Source organism: Hakea prostrata, chromosome 10 (assembly GCF_041222555.1).
Source record: "Hakea prostrata isolate BN-2017 chromosome 10, UWA_Hpros_2, whole genome shotgun sequence".
NCBI lineage: Eukaryota > Viridiplantae > Streptophyta > Magnoliopsida > Proteales > Proteaceae > Hakea > Hakea prostrata.
Window position 1 is genome coordinate 22992920 of NC_142609.1, and position 17158 is coordinate 23010077.

Consider the following 17158-nt stretch of genomic DNA (forward strand, 5'->3'; position numbering starts at 1 on the left):
AATAATTTAGGGACAAATTTAAGGGAAATTTTTCATTGATATCCTTTATTGTAAATTTTACAGCGACTTTCCAATTCATAAAACAAACAGAAGAATTTTTTATTTTACTGTAAAATATATCTCAACAATCATTTTACAAATGAAACAAATGGAGCCAAATGAATAGGTGACAAGAATAGATTTAGTAAGAAGCCATCAAATGACTAACCATGATACCCTCATATATTTTGTATCTGCTACATTTTGAATTTTCTGCATCAACCTCTGAGGAGCCAATTTTGCTTCAGTGGAGCGTCATTAATGCGCTCCACGGTGGAGCCAGCCGTCCGATTAGATCGGACGGCTGGATTCATCCTTCCATTAAAATATTCAAAACCCACATTTTTTTCTTTGTTTTTTGCTAACGGTTCGGTTCAACGAACGACCCAGCGGTCCGAGTTGGGTGGTTCGAATGAATGTATAAGTAAAGTATTAATATTACATACCAATTAGTTAATACTTTTTAAAAACACAACATACATAATACACGTATATACGAATTCAAAAACCAGTGGTTTGAGTTTAGATTTTCAAAATATTTTGAAAAACACAAAATCCAATCTGGAACCGCCCAACCCTCATTTCGTTATTTCGACTCTGATGCATCTGGAGAAGGAGGAGGAGGAGGAGCCAAGAGGTTGAAGAAGCTGTTGGTGCAAGAAACGGTTAGAACAGTTCTTTGATTTTAGGGTTCCTGCTTCTCAAGCTTGAGTTTATGACGGAGAAACATTAGGGGCCTCCACCCAAACCCCTTCCCTTGACTGTTCTGGGTGCGAGAATTATCAGATCTTTAGTTTCGAGCTCGATGCCATCGTTACTCGGTCTTGTCTTGCCGCAGCCTCTCTGCGGCCGTGTCTTCTCTAGAATTCCTTCTCTTTCTCCTTCGATCTAACCATGGATCATCTCTGAAGACGAGAAGAAGGTAGGCAAATTAATGTCTCTAAGGAGGGTTTTTCGTCATCGGAAGGGTCTCAGGAGTTCCTCCGAGGATCTCAAAACCCTAAAAGCTGAAGGGATCAAATCGGGTGAACAATCGCAACAGCTCGAAGATGGCGATTGTGAAGCTAAGGAAGGAACCGAAGTGGTTCCAGATGGGGATTGCTGATCCAAAATGCTTCCTGAGCTTCTTGGAGATATCATCCAGCGAGTCGAGGCGAGCGAGGATCGGTGGCTGTCAGAAAAAGCATTGTTCCTGTGCTTGTGTATGCAAGAAGTGGAGAGATGTCACCAAAAGCATCGTTAGATCTCCTCTTCATTGTGGGAAAATCACTTTCCCTTTTTCTCTAAAACAGGTTTTGCCTTTTTCTTCTTTTCTTTCGTCATTCATACCTGTAATGACCTCAATTACTTGCCTTGCCCCATATTAGAATTCAAGTTTTCATGGATGATGCTGGTAATGGATTGGGAACGTTTGCGGGAAAAACAGAGGCTAGAATGCTGATACCGGCTTATCTGTTCCCTCTTTTTCCCTTCCTCTTTTCATGTATTCTTGTTCTTGATGGACAAGAATGCAGCAGATCTGAGCTAATATTTGCTTTGAAGTTCGCTTGTTCCGTTGAGGTACTTTTTGTAAAGTTTATTGCCCTTGGTTTTGTTCAGGGAAAATGTGATCGGTTTTCATTGGTTTTCTCTCGGTGTGGGGGCGGCTCCTTTGCTTGACATTTGTTACGACTCGGAGATTTGTGAAGCTTTGAAAAGATTGTTGGCTCTTTGCAAAGCGATTCAGGTGGTCTTCACTCTTGAGCAAGATATACACCCGAGATTGTTAAATCCAAAATCGGCCCTCCCGAGACTCCCTCCTCATGCGTCCGGTAATTCTATTTATAATTTTATAGTTTGTCTGTGTGTTCTTTTATTGTAAATAAAATGATAAAATTCTTAATATAATTATACAATATTTCATTATGTATCTTCTTCTTGATTATATTTTTTGGTTTTGGAGATCCGACCAAAAATGTTATTGAATTTCAATTTTTAATTCTCATGTGAAATGTATAGTTATTGAAACTTCATGACTTAAATCTCGTCTTTGTGAGCTTTTTTGTTCAGGGATGTTGTAAAGAGTTAAGCTGCACTGATGTATTGAGCTTAAAAGTCCTGATTTAGGTTATGAAGGCAATTTCTAAATGAATAAAAATGCCCATAATCTCTGCTAGGTCCCATCTCATTGCTCATTTCCATTAGTTTTCTAGCTCTTGCTAAATTCCACTACATTGAAGCAACTTTGAATATTTATATTCAAGTTCAAAATAGTGTGCTATTCTTTTCAGTTATTTGGTTATCGTTTATCTGATTCATATTATGGTTATTAATTTAACTTTTTGTAACTGTATTAAATTAATTGATGCGTTGCATCAGATACATGGTTTTAGATCTGGGAATTAGCCAATCCTCTTTTTAAAGCCTTTCAGAAATTATGAAGGCAACCTCAAGTGCTTGAGATGCATTCAGTCTTGGATTGCGGTGTGGTATTGGGAGGAAAGATCATCAAAGCTTTACTCTCATGTTATCAGCTCCCATCCTATTTATCACAGTAATTCTCCCTGGCTTGTTCTGTGGGTTCAGAATCTCAATGAGCTCCCATCCTAGATCATTTGGATCCATTTTATCGTAACCTGCATTTCTGCATCAATATCACCAAATCAATTTCCTCTACCCAACTCCATCTTTATTAACATGCAAAAAGAAATCCATTTGGTATCACAGTTCAAACAATATTTAGAAAATTCATGTAAACTACCATCTACAATGGATAAAAGGGAGAATTTAACTAAAAGGAACCGAGTGAATTTAAACATAGTGGATCAATTCAAGAAACACATTAAGCACTAAGTTTTGTACCCTTCAGAAAATATGACCTAGATGCTTATACCCACTGCTTGTCTTACTCATGACGGGTATGATGCATTCGGTAGTCTTTAGAATCATCATGTTTTGTGAGGACTGAAAGGACACCATTGGTTGCTGGTCTTAGGCTCTTAGTTATGACATTATCAAGAAAGATCGGACTGAACTACTTGAATTAGAGGGTCATTGATTCCATGGGTTTAAGTTGAGATTTGAATGGATTCTACTGGTGAATTTGGGCTGCTTGTAAGGTTTTGGTGAACTAACATTTCAGAAAAGGAAAACAGTAAAAGGGAGGGTAGTTTTAGGGATTTGGAGGTTTTGAAGTAGAAATTTGGATTGCTTACAATCGAATCTAAACTTGAAATGAGGAATTCTCAAGGTTTATTTATTTATTCTGCTTCTCTTATTTATTTTATTTTTAAAATTTTTTTTACTGCATTAAATTAAGCATTTGTTGCTGTGATTGGGGGGGGGGATTAAATTAAGTCTAAACTGGTCACCAATTGATGCCTAACAGCTAACATCACCTAGATTAAGTCTTGAAGTCATATTATCAAGGCTCTTGGTGATCAAAGTAGTTGAAGGTCGTTTGTTAGGACTGTTATAATTTGTTATTGATTAATGCCAAAAGCTAGAGTATCAATCACAACAGCTAGAGTTTGGTAAACTAGAGTATCTGCTATGGGGTAAATGGCACCTAGGTTATCTAACCTTTCGATATATTGTAGCTAGGTGATTCAGCCACCTTAAAGGGGTATTTTTTTTCTTCTTGGAATCAACTAGGGTTGACATGTGTATGGGTTGGGCCTTCGTTCCAAGGTTTACATTGTAATTGGCCAACTTATTGGGCCTATAACATGGTACACAAGCCGGGTACAAAAATAGGTTTCTTAATTAGTTTAATTTTTTTTGAAGGTCATGTCACCACTTAGAAGTCACATGACTTAAGTAGGATTAGTTAGGTCAATTTAAGTGTAGGGTTTTGAAGTGATTTTTTGTTTAGTTTTGTTAGTTTTTAATTTAGTTAGTTCCATTCCAGTGAGAAACGATATTTCATTTAGGCTGATTAAAGCCTATTTATATCCCATTAATAGATGAACTGATTAATTTGAATTTTCATCATGCAATTGTGTGGCTGCTGCCTTCTTCTCTGTAAGAGGGTGTTGTCTAGTATCTCATAGTCATGTTCAGATAGCTTTAGTGCTGGTGTTTGAAGCCCAGTCTTTGTTCCCTGGCAATTCACAGTCCAAGAGGAGATTGGGTGGTAGGTGTTTCAAACCATAGTTTCTATTTTTGACTCCTTCACTTGATCCAAGTGACAGTCACAATGTAGAAACCCTGGATTTGGATCTTACAAGTGCCTCTTAGGAAGGCCCAATTTTCAGATATTAAATTTTGTCTGTAGTTTTGGCTAATTTTCAGTGAGCAGAACCCTTTCCCGCTCTCCTAGAATTTAATCCAAACCCAGCCCCAATTCCATCGTTAAACCTGGAAATCTGAAAACTTTAAACCTCACGACGCCTAGCCATAGTTCCCAAATGGCTGCAAACAGAGAGGAATTACTCTTATTAAAGAGCTAATTGAGCAGTATGGTTTGGAAACAGTTCAGGCTTACATGACCCATGTACAGACTAATGCAGAAGAAGCTGTGAGAGAAATGCTCAAATCAATCTACACCAGAATTGCAAGTCCTTCATATAATTTTGAAGGAGCAGATTCTGTCACCATTGAAGAAGAAGATTATATGGATGATGGTTCTGTTATACACTTAAAGCTTACTATCAATACTGAGAAGGGTGAGGGTTTGTTTGATTTCATGGGGACTAGCCCAGAAGTGTATGGGAATTGGAATGCACTGGAAGCGATTACAGCTGCAGTCGTCATTTATTGTGTACGTTGTCTGGTCAACGTTGATATTCCTCTGAATCAAGGTTGTCTGGCTCCAGTTAAAATATACATTCCAAGAGGTTCTTTCCTTTCTCCCAGTGATAAAGCTTCTGTAGTAGGAGGTAATGTTCTAACATGTGAAAGAGTTACTGATGTAGTACTCGCTGCCTTTCAGGCCTGTGCTTGCTCTCAGGGTTGTACTAATAATCTCACTTTTGGGGATAATAGTTTTGGTTATTATGAAACAATTGGAGGTGGGAGTGGTGCAGGGCCTACTTGGGATGGAACCAGTGGTGTCCAGTGTCATATGACCAATACCCGTATGACTGATCCGGAGATCCTTGAGCAGAGATACCCTGTTTTCTTGCATAAATTTGGGATAAGAGAGAACAGTGGAGGTGCTGGTCTTCATAGAGGTGGAAATGGACTTGTGAGGGAGATTGAGTTCCGCCGTCCTGTGACGGTAAGTGTGCTTTTGGAGAGGCGTGTTCATACACCAAGAGGTATGAATGCTGGTAAAAATGGGGCTAAAGGGATTAACTACCTGATTACAAAAGATAAACGACAAGTTTACCTTGGAGGTAAGAACACAATTGAGGTACAGGCAGGGGAGCTTCTTAAAATTTTAACTCCAGGTGGTGGTGGATGGGGTTCTATTCCTCGTTGATTCTCTATTAAAACAGACTTTGTTGTGGTCCTCGCTCATTCACCAGGTTATAGAAATAAATGATGAGTTCATACTGGTGAATAAGATGTTATGGTCCATTAAGGTAACAGAAAGGACATGTAAGTTTCAAAAATAAATTGACTTCATACAATCATACTTGTGTTTATATCAAAGATTTCTATATATCAATCTTTCCTGTAGTTACAATCTTCAAGTGTCCCTCTCAATGTTTTCTCTTTTCCTTGTGGAATGATGGATTTGGATCCTGTCTTGCCTGAAACTTGGTGCTACTTGTGCTTCAATCGTTGGGATTGCACCAGGTGACAAGGTTGAATGTTGGTCAGTCAAATAAGCATGTGGAATTCCTCCACTGAAGTAAAAAGAACTGGAGTTGAACCCGAGTTGGACCGAACCTAATATCCATGAACCGAGATCCGTTCCATATCGAATTAACACAAAACCAACAGCTGTCAGAAAAAGAAAAGAGAGAGAGAGAGAGAGAGAGGGATATCCATTTGAGAAGAAGACTGCTGATGAAAGGGATACAGCTAAGGTGACCTTAAAGGGTTATAGTTCCAGCAATTTCACAAGGTATGATAGGTCAGGGCTCTCTCCTTTTTCTTTTCAAGTTTCTGATTCAATGTACCTTTTTGTTCTTTATTCCCCTGCTCTTGGAATCATGTTATTCTATAAATGCTTTTGGTTGGTCAGCACAATGTTCTTTGAAGGTGGCCACCCAAAATATGTTGATGCTGAATGCATTCGTAAAGCCTTATCCTAGTGATAAAGTGTAGGATGGCGGAGGTGGCGGCACTCGAAATTTATGAGATACTGAAGATTTTTGTTAACATAGTGTGAATTAGATAAGACACATTCCTAATGCTGTAAGTCAGAATGAAACTTACGATGCATGACAATTGGGCTTTCCCATGAGATGTCTTGTGCATTTTCTCAGTGTATTATATTGTGTTACTTCATATTGAAGATTTTCTATTGAAAGTGAAGGATTGCTTGGTTAATGTTGTAAATGAGCTGGTGGAATTCTTCGGCTTTAAAACCTGATTTGTTGCCAGAAATGTTTGCTTGTAGACATGTAGTTGTCTAATATACTGATACCTTATATGAATATATGATGGTTTGATCATTCATGGGCCCTTTAATTGCACAGGGTATGGTGGAATCCTCAACTTGCACTCTTTTCCATGAAAATTGGTAATCTGAATAAGGAGCTGGAGCAGAGTACTAATGAGGACAATATTGTATGAGAATAGTTTACTGAGATCAGGTTAATTATGGGATCAATTTGTACTACTTGATCTGTTTAAGGGGTGGGGGTTATGAACTGTGTGCGATGCAAAAATCATAATAGGAAGTGGTAGTAGCATGCAGTAGTTCATGCTTCTCTAGCATATATATTACTTCCATGTGTCCTACAAGTGATTTGATCATGTGAAGGAAAACTTGCCTTGTAGTTCATTTCTAAATATTACTCCATGTTGTGTTTGCTTAAAATTGTTCCAGTTGTTTCATTAATTTCCCCTTACTTTTATGGAGTATACTAGTTCTAGTTGTCTCATTAGTTTCTTCTTCTTGGAGAGTTTACTCGTCAATGCAGTGACAGCATCTCTTTTCTTGAATAATGTTTGAAGACTGAAGATTTTCTTTCTTTCTCTCATGTCCACAAATTTTTATAATGCCATACCTTGGAACTGCAATCATATGTTATGTTCAGGTTCAGCCTGTAAGCCGCTGATCGAAGGAACCACGAGAGCAAGAGGCAGGCCAAATATGACCATATGAAAAGTTGTGACAAAGTTCATTTGTTGTCTAGATCTTGTACCTATTATGACCTTGGGTAGAGCCCTGTTGGAGGACAAGGATCCATGGAGTTGTTGATGCCATCTATGTAGTTCTCAATGTATTATCTTTTTCTTTGTTTGAAAATTGAGATCCAACATGTGTTTTTTAAGGTAAATCCTGAGCTCAAAGAAGTTATCCAAGGTATGATGGTTCCAACCCATCAGGTTCATTAATCAATTTTTTTGGTGTGAACATGTGTCTTGTTCAATCCTATTGCTCAGTTTTCTTTTCATATGCAAAATGAAAAATATAGTCAATGAATAGAACCCTATCCTATTGGACTAGCTTCAGTTTCTATATGAACTTTTTGGTATAGTCAATAACATGTCTTTCACTCTTGCTACCTGATGTAGTTCTAGATTGGTAGGGGACCAAGTAGAAGTTAATGACCAGATCTGCTATGAACAGTGTGGGCTTGACTAGGCCAAAAAATAGTATTTGGTCATATTAGGGTTAGGATTTTATTGGACTGGGGTTTAGTGAAAGGTTTATGTCAAATGAGGGTGTAGTGGATAATGGTGAAGGTCTCACAATGTTTTAATGAGGGTGAAATATATGCAATTGATTTGACAGCAATTTACAGGTAGGGTTTTAGATTTCTAGAAAGAGAATGATGTAGAAATTCTTGGGTTTGTCTGATTAGAACTCAACCAAATTTGAATGTTTTTGTTAGGAGTTTATGGGGGGTAACTAGTTAGAATTGTGGATAATTTTGACAGTTGGTTTAAGTCCGAGTGAGATTAGGGTTTTGGGAATAAGTTGAGATGGGGTTTGCAAAGGTCTTAATGGAAAGAATGGGTTGAGCATTGGATTGACTTCTCAGATGGCCCAAGACAATGCTTTTGAGGTAGTCATTGGGAAGGAACGTCCGGGGCGGGATCGTGGTGCAGGTGTAGGAGTTACACTTACTAGTCGTCACCTCACTCAGAAAGACAATGAGATGCGATTGGAAAGAGAAAAAAGTGAGCAAAAATTTGGAAAGTTGGAGAATGAGATCAAAGACATCAATCAAACATAAATTAGTGGAGAAGGAAAAAGATTATAGTCAACTTCAGCTTGAAATGACCCAATTAACTCAACTTGCATTGGTTGAAAACTTTTGATGATCTTTGGCAGTTTGTATTGTTTGATCATATTTGTTTTGTTTTATTTTGACATACTTGATCATAAAACTTTGTCTTAACAAAGGGGTTAGAATTGTAGATCTCCATATTTGACTCACTAATGTGCTTGTGGACCTGTGAATGTGGTGCAGTTGTGTGATCATTTATCCGGAATGGGTGGATGCTATTGTGAAGATGGGTCATCTACAAGTATGGAGCAACCCACTCCGGGCAAGGGAGGATGTTGCTGCTGACTTCAAACACAACAAAAAATTCAGGTCGGAGATTTTATAGGTGCCCAAATGATGTAAGGCATCCACATTCTTTTATTTGGGTAGATCAGATGTGTGGCAGTGCAGCAGCAACGTACGTCCATTCTAGAGCTTCAACGCCGTATGACAATGTCAATAGTAGAGGACAATATAAACGCCCTACGTTCAAAGTCAGTACTGTAACATAGACAAGAGGACAAGAGTAAAGTTGTTGGGTATTACTGAAATTTTATTTTAACAAAATGTACTGTATCTATGTGAAAGACTGATCACATTGTATTTCAAGGGTTGTAAGTACTTGTCAAAACAATTTCACCTATAATATATGATATTATACAAAATCAATTATATAATCTTTCATATCTATTGTCTATATGACAGTTAGACTGTGATGAAACAAATAATTGAAACCAAAATATGGTTTTTTTTAAAATTATTGATTCCCTTTTATTAGTGATACAACAGGCTTTAAACATTATTATAAGTCTTCAATTTATAATTTCAGTGACTATAACAGTGTGATGGAACATATTAATGGTATGTTGTGTGGTTATTACAATTATTCAATATTGGGAAGTCTGTGCCATTTCATCATGTGAACACAGATAGCAAAGGGGCTGGTTCCCTTTTAAACGGCACCAATCCGTTTCATCTCTGTCAACACAGAGACCAAAGGGGTTGGTACCCTTTAAAAGAAACCAACCCATTTCATCACTGTGAACACAGAGACCAAACGAGGTGATTCCCTTTTAAAATGAACCAACCCCTTTCATTATGTGAACACAGAGACCAAACGGGCTGGTTCCCTTTTAAACGGCACCAACCCCTTTCGTCATGTGAACACAGAGACCAAACGGGCTGGTTCCCTTTTAAAGGGAAGCAACCCCTTTTATCACTGTGAACACAGAGACCAAACGGGGTGATTCCCTTTTAAAAGGAACCAACCCCTTTCATTATGTGAACACAGAGACCAAACGGGCTGGTTCCCTTTTAAACGGCACCAACCCCTTTCGTCATGTGAACACAGAGACCAAACGGGCTGGTTCCCTTTAAAAGGGACCAACCCCTTCACAGGAACAAGAGACCAAACGGGTGATTCCCTTTAAAAGGAACCAAACCCTTTCATTATGTGAACACGAGACCAAACGGGCTGGTTCCCTTTAAACGGCACCAACCCCTTTCGCATGTGAACACGAGACCAACGGGCGCTCCCTTTAAAAGGTACCAACCCCTTTCATCACTGTGAACACAGAGACCAAACGGGGTGATTCCCTTTTAAAAGGAACTGACCCCTTTCATTATGTGAACACAGAGACCAAACGGGCTGATTCCCTTTTAAACGGCACCAACCCCTTTCGTCATGTGAACACAGAGACCAAACGGGCTAGTTCCCTTTTAAAGGGTACCAACCCTTTTCAGCATGTGAACACAGAGACCAAACGGGCCGGTTCCCTTTTAAAGGGTACCAACCCCTTTCATCATGTGAACACAGAGGCCAAACGGGCCGGTTCCCTTTTAAAGGGAACCAAACCGTTTAAGCATGTGATCACAGAGACCAAACGGGCCGGTTCCCTTTTAAAGGGAACCAACCCGTTTCGTCATGTGAACACAGAGGCCAAAAGGGCCGGTTCCCTTTTAAAGGGAACCAAACCGTTTAAGCATGTGATCACAGAGACCAAACGGGCCGGTTCCCTTTAAAAGGGAACCAACCCGTTTCGTCATGTGAACACAGAGGCCAAACGGGCCGGTTCCCTTTTAAAGGGAACCAACCCGTTTAAGCATGTGAACACAGAGGCCAAATGGGCTGGTTCCCTTTTAAAGGGAACCAACCCGTTTCGTCATGTGAACACAGAGGCCAAACGGGCCGGTTTCCTTTTAAAGGGAACCAAACCGTTTAAGCATGTGATCATAGAGACCAAGCGGGCCGGTTCCCTTTAAAAGGGAACCAACCCGCTTCGTCATGTGAACACGGAGGGGGGGGGCGGTTCCCTTTTAAAGGGAACCAAACCGTTTAAGCATGTGATCACAGAGACCAAACGGGCCGGTTCCCTTTTAAAGGGAACCAACCCGTTTCGTCATGTGAACACAGAGGCCAAACGGGCCGGTTCCCTTTTAAAGGGAACCAACCCGTTTAAGCATGTGAACACAGAGGCCAAATGGGCTGGAACCAACCCGTTTCGTCATGTGAACACAGAGGCCAAACGGGCCGGTTCCCTTTTAAAGGGAACCAAACCGTTTAAGCATGTGATCACAGAGACCAACGGGCCGGTTCCCTTTTAAAGGGAACCAACCCGTTTCGTCATGTGAACACAGAGGCCAAACGGGCGGTTCCCTTTTAAAGGGAACCAACCTTTTTCAGCGTGTGAACACAGAGACCAAACGGGCTGGTTCCCTTTTAAAAGGAACCAACCCATTTCATATATGTGAACACAAAGACCAAACAGGCTGATTCCCTTTTAAACGGAACCAACCCATATCATGTATGTGAACACAGAGAACAAACGGGCTACTTCCATTTTAAACGAAATCAACCCTTCTTCATCACTGTGAACACAAAGTATCAAATTTCGTGTTACCAAGTAATTAAAAAAGTATCAAACCCATTTTAACATAGACAAAACGGAATGGGTCCCTTTTAAAAGGAACCACTCCGTTTCATAAGACTCTCAGAGCCAAACGGACTGGTTCCTTTTTAAACGAGAACCACTCCGTTTCGGAAGACTAATTTACCAAATGGAGTGGTTCCTTTTTAAACGGAACCAATCCGTTTTAAAATAGACGAAACGGAATTATTCCGTTTTATAAGGAACCACACCGTTTTATATGACCCATAGACGAACGGAATCGTGCCTTTTTATACGGAACGACTCCGTTTCGTCATCCTTTATAGATAAAACGGAATGGTTTCTGTTTAAAAGGAACTACTCCGTTTCGTAAGACTCATAGACGAAACAGAATGGTTTCTGTTTAAACGGAATGACTCCGTTTCATCATTCCGTTTAAAAAGTCTTCATATTTGGGCACAGAGGCTAACATTGGACGTTGGCAATGACAAGAGAATACCATATGAAGGTGAGTTTTGGTGAAGGTGATGTCACTAGTAAGGTATTTGATCCTCTGGCATTAAAATGGTTTTTATGATCTTGGATTATCCGGATCTCACCTAGTATCTGACCTTCAAGAATGGAAATTTTTGAACCATAAACAAGATTTGCTACACAAAAGTATTTGTACACATTCAATGAGTCTAGTTGGTTAACAAGGAGAATACAATGTTCATATCAAACTAAATGTTCATAACAAACATCAAATCCAGACCTTCCCGCCAACTGTGGGTTGACGAACCAAGGTGTCAAAACTGCAGGAATTTCAACTGTAACCCTACATGTCAACCGCCAAAAACCTACATCAGGACATCGGTGTTGTCCAATTCCCATAAACCATTCCAACCACCAGCAAGCAGAACAGCTAAAATCTCCATAAGAAAAAAGACCACACAAATTTAACAAACAACAACAGAACATGAAGTAACACAGGACATCGAGAAATGCTATCTTCAATGTCATCTTGACCTTCAAAATCAGTGCAATGATGAAACCTGTTATCTCAAACCCAATAAACACTTTCTCAGTTCAACCATGAAGGCAATGTAGGTCCATGGCAAACAACTGCAACCACAATATAAATGACAACCAACAAGATGACTATCAATGCGACCTTGCAAAAAAAGTATATAAACAGTCAGTGGAGCTATCAGGAAGCTGGCCAATGTAGCAACAAATTTAAGAGCTCATTTCTCTTTTCACTAATACAATCTTTTGTTTTTTTTCTTTTTTTTCTTTTTTTTTGGCAGGGGTGGGGGGTTGTATGTCACACACACACACACACAGATTGCATCAGAGCTGAAAATAACCAAATCACCACCCACCCCCGAATTTTTCTTTTCCACCACCAAGTAAAAAATAAAAAATAAAAAATCAATAAGGTGAAGATATAACTTGACATTTGCTATTCAGCTCTGCTGTTTTCCCTTTGAGATTGTCTGCTCTGAGTCTAAGATTGGATCGGTAGCTTGATGTTTAAAGTCCAAGAGGCCTCATGCCTTACTCTAATTTGTATTGACACAACCTCAACCTATACATTGTACAGAAAGATTTCAGTGGTCCTTATTGAAGAAACAAAACTCTGGGCATGGCTTGCTGTGGAATTTAAGAGCTCAAAAAGTTGATATGTTAATATCAAAACCTAATAGTGCAGCATTATTATCAATATGAGCTGAATCTTGTCCTTGTCCCACACTTTGTTTCTTAGTTGTTGGATTTGGGTCCTTTTCTGACTGGCTCTTTCCGTAGAAAATTAAAGAAAAGAAAAGAAAGAAAGCAAGACAATTTGATCTCAGCTTGAAATTAACAACTTGCGGGGAAAGCATAAACATGGATGCTACCTGGATCCCAATTAGTGTGCCATAGAAAACCATAACAAGAAGATGGTAGGAAACCATTTTAGAATTTATGAACGTGAATCATGTACTAGAAGATTTGTACCAAAAAAAAAAAAAGTCATGTTATTGAAGATAATGAGTTATGTTACTTGGATATCCACCGGAATAAATAAACATTAAGTCCAAGACTAATTTACTTGTGAAATTACAAACAAGAGAGCAATTTGATGAGAGCGGACCCAAATGAAATGTGTAGTATTGCTTTTACTAACAAAAGGAATTCTACAAAACTGAGACAATGACATGGTGTGAATGAAAATCTATTTTGCTCTGTTAAACACTTCTATTGCTTTCCTCATGGATTTACTCTGTTTTACTCTGTTAAACTACAGATAATTATAAAATAATACTAATTTCTGCACCCATTTGACAATACCCACTTGTTATTATTTAGTAAACCAAAGGTTGCAATCAGAACAAAAACTTTAGGTTCAACCATAGTTCTACTAGATCATGTCCAAGCAAGCCTAAATCAAGAATACAATTGCAACAAGGATGGCTGTTGCATTGAAGGGCTTGGGCCAGCTCCTTGTTGCCCATATCGCCATTGGACCCACTGTTGAACATGGATCACCCAAAACAGGGGCTACACATGTCATGTGTAGTTGTGTACTCACCTTAAAAGAGGGCAACAAGTGAGGAGTTTTTCCCCGATTGGAAAACTTCGGGAGCTTGAATGACTTCATGCACTAGTTGGACATCTCTACCTCATAGCTTAATGTCTTGAGTTGGATACTTGAACAATTAGAACCAATAAAAATTCATAGACGCACACACACACACAAAAAGATGTCTATTTAACCAAAGGAGTCTTATGTAAAATTTCTACTCGAAACATTTTAGACCGAAAGACCATAAAAAATGAGCAGATTATTTAAGAGATTTCAATTGTATAGGTCACCAGCCCTATAAGAACCACTGAATTCAATAATTGTATATGCCTTGTGGATTACCTTGTATAAAAGCATGAAGCAACATTCAAGCCCAACTTTGCATTAGGATCAAATGAAAATCTGCCATAATGTGAAAGGTCATACAAAAGTTTGGAAACTTCACTGATATCCAGAACATTTACACACAGTAAACGTCTACCAACCCTAAACCAGAAGCAAATGCTACTTACATGACATCATTAGTATGAGAAGGAATGTGAATTTATATACTAGTATAATGTTGTCATCACCTAAGAAACGACAGAGCCAATAGGTAAGTGTGATTGACTAGTGACATACTGCAATGATTTTAAACTTTAAGTGTATAACAAACCCTCACCCTTCTCAGTATTGATAGTAAGCTTTAAGTGTATAACAGAACCATCATCCATATAATCTTCTTCTTCAATGGTGATGAGAATCTGCTCCTTCAAAATTATATGAAGGACTTGCAATTCTGGTGTAGATTGATTTGAGCATTTCTCTCACAGCTTCTTTTGCATTAGTCCGTACATGGGTCATGTAAGCTCGACCTGTTTCCAAACCATACTTGCTCAATTAGCTCTTTAATAAGAGTAATTCCTCTCACGGTTTTGCAGCCATTTGGGAACTATGGCTAGGCGTCGTGAGGTTTAAAGTTTTCAGATTTCCGGGTTTAACGATGGAATTGGGGCTGGGTTTGGATTAAATTCTAGGAGAGCGGGAAAGGGTTCTCGCTCCGAAAATCAGCCAAAAGCGACGGACAAAATTTAATATCTGAAAATTGGGCCTTCCCAAGAGGCACTTGTAAGATCCAAATCCAGGGTTTCTACATTGGATTGTCACTTGGATCAAGTGAAGGAGTCAAAAATAGGAACTATGGTTTGAAACACCTACCACCCAATCTCCTCTTGAGCGTGAATTGCCGGGGAACAGCATGGGGCTTCAAACACCAGCACTAAAGCTATCCGAACATGACTATGAGACACTAGACAACACCCTCTTACGAGAGAAGAAGGCAGCAGCCACACAATTGCATGATGAAAATTCAAATTAATCGGTTCATCTATTAATGGGATATAAATAGGCTTTAATCAGCGTAAATGAAATATCGTTTTCTCCCTTTGGAATGGAACTAACTAAATTAAAAACTAACAAAACTAAACAAAAAATCACTTCAAAACCCTACACTTAAATTGACCTAACTAATCCTACTTAAGTCATGTGACTTCTAAGTGGTGACATGACCTTCAAAAAAAATTAAACTAATTAAGAAACCTATTTTTGTACCCGGCTTGTGTACCATGTTATAGGCCCAATAAGTTGGCCAATTACAATGTAAACCTTGGGAACGAAGGCCCAACCCATACACATGTCAACCCTAGTTGATTCCAAGAAGAAAAAAAATACCCCTTTAAGGTGGCTGAATCACCTAGCTACAATATATCGAAAGGTTAGATAACCTAGGTGCCATTTACCCCATAGCGGATACTCTAGTTTACCAAACTCTAGCTGTTGTGATTGATACTCTAGCTTTTGGCATTAATCAATAACAAATTATAACGGTCCTAACAAACGACCTTCAACTACTTTGATCACCAAGAGCCTTGATAATATGACTTCAAGACTTAATCTAGGTGATGTTAGCGTCGAGCATCAATTGGTGACCAGTTTAGACTTAATTTAATCCCCCCCCAATCACAGAACGAATGCTTAATTTAATGCGGTAAAAAAATTTAAAAAATAAAATAAATAAGAGAAGCGAATAAATAAATAAACCTTGAGAATTCCTCATTTCAAGTTCAGATTCGATTGTAAGCAATCCAAATTTCTACTTCAAAACCTCAAAATCCCTAAAACTACCCTCCCTTTTCTTTGTTTTCCTTTTCTGAAATGTTAGTTCACCAAAACCTTACGACAGCCCAAATTCACCGGGAGAATCCATTCAAATCTCAACTTAAACCCATGGAATCAATGACCCTCTAATTCAAGTAGTTCGGTCCGATCTTTCTTGATAATGTCATAACTAAGAGCCTAAGACCAGCAACCAATGGTGTCCTTTCGGTCCTCACAAAACATGATGATTCTAAAGACTACCGAATGCATCATACCGTCATGAGTAAGACAAGCGGTGGGTATAAGCATCTAGGTCATATTTTCGAAGGGTACAAAACTTAGTGCTTAATGTGTTTCTTGAATTGATCCACTATGTTTAAATTCACTCGGTTCCTTTTAGTTAAATTCTCTCTTTTATCCATTGTAGATGGTAGTTTACATGAATTTTCTAAATATTGTTTGACTGTGATACCAAATGGATTTCTTTTTGCATGTTAATAAAGATGGAGTTGGGTAGAGGAAATTGATTTGGTGATATTGATGCAGAAATGCGGTTACGATAAAATGGATCCAAATGATCTAGGATGGGAGCTCATTGAGATTCCGAACCCTGAGAACAAGCCGGGGAGAATTACTGTGATAAATAGGATGGGAGCTGATAACATGAGAGTGAAGCTCGATGATCTTTCCTCCCAATACCACACCGCAATCCAAGAGTGAATGCATCTCAAGCACTTGAGGTTGCCTTCATAATTTCTGAAAGGCTTTAAAAAGAGGATTGGCTAATTCCCAATTCTAAAACCATGTATCGATGCAACGCATCAATTAATTTAATATGGTTACAAAAAGTTAAATTAATAACCAAAATATGAATCGGATAAACGATAACCAAATAACCGCAAAAGAATAGCACACTATTTTGAACTTGAATATAAATATTCAAAGTTGCTTCAATGTAGTGGAGATTTAGCAAGAGCTAGAAAACTAATGGAAATGAGCAATGAGATGGGACCCTAGCGAGATTATGGGCATTTTATTCATTTGAAATTGCCTTCATAACCTAAATCGGGACTTTTAAGCTCAATACAGGGGGCTTAACTCTCTACAACATCCCTAAACAAAAAGCTCACAAAGACGAGATTTAAGTCATGAAGTTTCAATAACTATACATTTCACATGAGAATAAAATTGAAATTCAATAACATTGGTGGATCTCAAAACCAAAAATATAA

The 17158-nt window shown here is 38.6% G+C and overlaps 1 pseudogene; it reads left to right on the forward strand.

Annotated features, from left to right (window-relative positions):
• Window positions 1–1088: 1088 nt before the first annotated feature.
• Window positions 1089–5443, forward strand: LOC149002308 (5-oxoprolinase 1 pseudogene; annotated as a pseudogene).
• Window positions 5444–17158: the final 11715 nt, after the last annotated feature.